A 5,245-nucleotide genomic window follows, 5' to 3' on the forward strand; every position below is an offset into this window, starting at 1 on the left:
TTTTTAACCCTACACTTAGGCTGCATATTGCAATCTCAATATTGAAGGCTGCAAAGATTCGAAGTAGAACAGATATTGATATTCGCGATTGAATTTTCAGCCTTTTCATATTCGATTCGGAAACTGAACGCTCAGAGTGCGTCGCAAATCCCGCCCATGATATCCCGCCTACGACAACCGGCAGCACAAAGGCTATAGATGCGACTGCGGCAGACAGGCGCTCGAGAAGAGCGCATAGTCACCGCCTGCGTGAGCAGCATGCGCTCTTTTTCGTCATTGTCATTGAATTTAGAGGCACGTTTCGTGCCCTTAGGGGCTTCGAAAAAGGAGAACGATGATAACGCGCAAGATCTGCGTTTCTGCTCTGGCTCGGACAAGAAAGAACGGGTGGCTGATCGGCTTGCGATTTATTATTTTCATAGGATTCTCCACTGGTTAACTGCCGGCTGTAGATTCTGTTAACAGAAGGAACAAGGCTGCTGCAATACTATACATATGAACTCTGAATGCGCGTTGGAGTGGCAGGGCAGCTGCAACCGCGATACTCGTTGACTGAGAAGGTTCAGATGGTTGTCGCCTGCGTAAACACGAATAGCAACGCTCGCCTCGCCTCAAGACTCTAGGCCTCCGAGAATCCTGCAGCCCGGTTCCGTCACATACGATGTTCGCGAAAATGCACGAACTGTTCCGCACCACAGGATCTGTGCTTTATTCACGGGAGGCAAAGGGAGTTATCCTGGGTGAAGAATTCGAGATAAATTTTCTCGCCTACGTTCGTGCATACCCCGGAGCCAGCATCCGTCAAATCGACGAGGTCGTTGCATCCACCCGCTATTCACTCTGGAGAGTGCTCAAGGAGCATGGTTTTTATCCTTGACACGTTTGCTAACATAATCACGGACGCTCAAAACACAAGCCGTAAACAGCGTACGGCCCTCTTGCGACAGGTGGACAAGGTGAAGAAGCTCCAGCTGCGCAAGAACATCGCCTCGATGCTCTTCGAAACACACCTCTGTGACGTCACCTGGAACTGGACGGCGCCCGACGAGCGAGAGAAGCGGCTCAGGGTGTACGTGGCCACCTTCGGATGACGTCCCTCATAGCCCTCCGCAGAAAACGGGCGAATACTAATATAAATATTTCTCGTGCACTACGCGCGTATTTTGGGGCGCATCCGAACCGAACCCACGACTGTTTAATCTTGGATTTGAGCGTGAACCGCAACGATTAAAGATATGCTTTCCGAACTGTTCGGGAAACAGTGGAGCCCACATTTAAGGCAAAACCTTTAATGCCTCATCGTTGTCGACAGAAGGTTGCTAGCAGAAGTGCCACGATTTTTTCTAGTGAGACCAAAAAAGAAATCTTTGTGCACGTTGGGATTCGAACCACGATCCTTCCGTTCCACAGCCGACCGTGCCGATTGCTACGCTACTTCCTGCCAACGCATATGAAGTTCTCCCTGTCTAGGACGCTGGAGAGTGTTTGCAGAAGGGCGTCGAATCAGACGGATGCCTCCCAAACGCCCTCCAGTGTCTCCAGCATTTAAAATTCGCAAACAATTGTGTACTTAATTATCATCTTAACCACACATCAGTGACACAAGCAGACAAACCGCGCCAAACACTTTCGCCTCATCGGACTTTACGTCAACAAAGTGCCGCCTTGAATTTTTGGCGCAACAAACCCACCATATTTTTTTTTTGGAGGGGGGGGGGATGAGGGGGCAGGATGATAAGCAGTGTGATGCGTTGTCGAACCTGCAAACTAACACAGATTCGAACAGTGCGTTGCGATTAAGCCCAGCGCATGTTCCCAGAGTGGGCACTAAGCAACCATTAACACACCTAGTGTGTAGGGGTATTTTAAGCGTAAGTGAAAGGGAGAGACGAGGCCCCAGTTGGTTCAGTAAGAAGCGAGGTACTTGAAGAAAGAGCATGTCGGTGACAGTGTCGGTAAATAAATCTCTCGGTGTGGTCGTTGGTCTGTGGATGACAAGCGGGGCTGGTTTGATTAATTATATTGTCACGTAGTGGGTACTACAGTCCGGCGAACAGAAACACAGCGAGAATGTCTTCGAAACAAAACTCTTTATTTGGGCTGACTTGCGCCCGCAAAGAACAGAATCACTCGGCGGCGGCAACTAGCGTGCTCGGCGGTCGTCGAACAGAATGCCCGCCGCTGTCGGGCGTGCCCTTTTTAGAGCTGATAGCGAACATTCGAGAAAAAGGTTGGAAAGTTTCTAGGACATTCTGGCACAAAGTTGAATCGGCCCTGCCTGGATGCGATCAATCGAGGTAAATCTAGGCGCCTCTTGCGCCACCAACGAAGCAATAAAGCGGCCTGCCGGCAGCCTTGCAGCATGAACAAATAAACACAACAAACAAACGCTACCAAGATTCGCGGCAATATTGTATTATACGTTTTTCTTGCACTGGACAGCTCTCGACGTGCTCCGTGAAGTTGCACGAAATGCCCCAAAATGAAGGTCGCAACGTCTTGCGCAGCAGAAGCCGGGATCAGATTGGAAAACGTTTATTGCCAGCACTGAGCCCTAGTGGGCATTATACTAGGTGGCTTCGAGCCCATGGCTCTCGGCAACCTTGCGAGCCCACTCAGTGTCCCGGACTTGCGTCAACGGGTCTGAGCTGGCCAGTATAGCCTCCCACCGCTCTACAGAAGGGACTGGTGGTAGGTCCGCCGGTGGCGGCGCCTTTTCTCAGCGCCATAAAATGTGGTCATACCCGGCTATCTCGCCGCATTGCTTACAAGTCGTATTGTATTGTGTTGGACACAAGTGTGCTAGTCTCGACGGGCTAAAGAAGGGTGGCGTCTAGAGCCGACGCCACGTTACCTCCTGGCTTTTGTCGAGCTCTTGGTCCGGTGGCGGATAGATCTTCCTTTCGAGTTTAAACGGATTGGTGTATTCGTGAAATGATACGAATGCACCTCTAGTGAAATATGGATACTCAACCCGGCTCATTGCTCGATTGACATAACCTGGAACTATACTGTGAGCCAACTCGTTTCCCCTGTTCAACGAGTGGGCCAGAACCCATACTAGTTCGACCTCTGTTTGGTCCCAATCTTGATGTCTTAGGATTCGTTCTTCCTCCTGGGAGATCATCCGGGAGAGTTGCGGTTTCAGAGTGCCTGTTCAAGTGACAAACACCGGGAATTCCCTGATGGCACAGGGTTCCAGTGTATGGAAGTAGGCTGTGTAAATGAACGCTGACGCGGTCGAGTGGTCGAAGCGGGGTGGGCAGCGGTTGCAACTCTCCAGGAGATGGACAGGAGAGCGTCTTTCGACGTTGAGAGTTAAGGTTTGAGCAAAGTTACTTTAGAACGATATTATACATACATTCAATGCTAGTGTATCGGAGCTCAGTTCTTGCGCCCGTCTTGAACACTCTAGGGTGCGCACATCGCGAGTGTCTGTCGAAATATGTGGGCACCTGTTCAGAAAAACAACCAACTTTTTCCGGTCATCCGAGAGATCGTCGCCGCGATGAAGGAGGTAGGAAGTTATCGCGAACAGAGAAATGGGAAGCTTGGCCGTAAAGGGCGTGTGATGGGTTAACAGCCGTTGGCTTGGAAAGAAAATCGAGCAGCAATATGATCCGAGGGTTTTTGCGGTGTGGTGAAACCTGTCACAAAATGAAAAGCGACGGTGTAGGGGCGTCTGCTGTGGAAAGGCGTTTCGATCCTTGCGGCCGGCGCGACAGACGACGCAAATGTCATATTCCTGTAGACGGGGAGTCCACCTGGCGAGGCGGCCAGATGGGTCTTTTGGTGCGAAAAGTTAGGGAAGCACACGGTAGCCTGTCACAACGTCAAAACGACGGCCATCAAAATTTAGCCTGTAATCTACAAGAGGCCAGATGATTTCCAAACACTTCTTTTTTTCTGTCATGGGGAAATTCGACTTTGCTTTCGTAAGCGCTGCTCACCTAGGCGACTTATTTACCGATGTCAGATTTGCGCTGGGCGCTGGTTCAACCACCCTTCGTCTTCTTTGCAATATAATGTTTTCTGACAAACGATAAAAAATTACTCCAAACTGCGGTTCAGCAAATGTCGTGTGTACAGTTAGCATTGTGGACCTTTGCCTCTTTCCTCTTTCAATCCCACCTTCCTCATCTTCCTTGCGGCGCGGTCCGTGTGTCACCGATATGTTAGACAATTACCGCGCCATTTCCTTCCCTCAGAAATCAATTTTCCATTTCCAAAGTGCCAGCAAGGGAAAAGCAGAAAGCGAATCGCACTTCAAGCGCAGCAGAGATTAGATAAAAAAAATGGCTGAGGCTTAACTTGGTTAAGCCTGGAGAATGCGAAGCATCATCGTGTCGCGTAATTTGGAGGCGCACAACCACAGCGACGGCGCGAGGTGGGCCCCCGTTTCTCCACTGTCGTGACGTCATCGTGTCACGTGGTGTGACGTCATGTATCACGTGATTTGGAGGCGCACAACCACAGCGACGGCGCGAGGTGGGCCCCCGTTTCTCCACTGCCGTGACGTCATGGTGTCATGTGGTGTGGCATCATCGTGTCACGTGATTTGGAGGCGCACAACCACAGCGACGGCGCGAGGTGGGCCCCCGTTTCTCCACTGTCGTGACGTCATCGTGTCACGTGGTGTGACGTCATGTATCACGTGATTTGGAGGCGCACAACCACAGCGACGGCGCGAGGTTTGCCTCCGTTTCTCTACTGTCGTGACGTCATCGTGTCACGAGGTGTGACGTCATGTATCACGTGATTTGGAGGCGCATAACCACGGTGAAGGGCTGAAGTGGTAGCTAATGTAGTATGCTTCGCATAAAAAAAAAGCTTTTATTGCGGCGTAGAATGGTGCAAGGTATAAGCATGGTTAAACGCTGAAAAAGCGGCAGCAAAGCAGGTGGGAAAGGTGACGCTAAAAAAAAAAAACATTTTTTAAAGCAGACGTGAGTGGGTGCTAACAAGGAAGAGTAAGTTGAACGAACGAAAAAAAAGATTTGAACCTGGCGCTTGAAGAAACATAGCCATAAAACTCTATGTACTTGAAACGCGGCGAGTATATCATGAACTTAAGCACTTTTTCATTCCGCACAGAACGCGCGCAAAATTGGGATACCAAGTCCAATACCCAAAGTATTGGTTGGTTGGTTGGTTGGTTTATGGGGTTTAACGTCCCAAAGCGACTAAGGCTATGAGAGACGCCGTAGTGGAGGGCTCCGGAAATTTCGACCACCTGGGGTTCTTT

The sequence above is a fragment of the Amblyomma mixtum genome, chromosome 8 (genome assembly GCF_055824585.1).
Source record: "Amblyomma mixtum isolate Tamu chromosome 8, ASM5582458v1, whole genome shotgun sequence".
NCBI classification, from domain to species: domain Eukaryota; kingdom Metazoa; phylum Arthropoda; class Arachnida; order Ixodida; family Ixodidae; genus Amblyomma; species Amblyomma mixtum.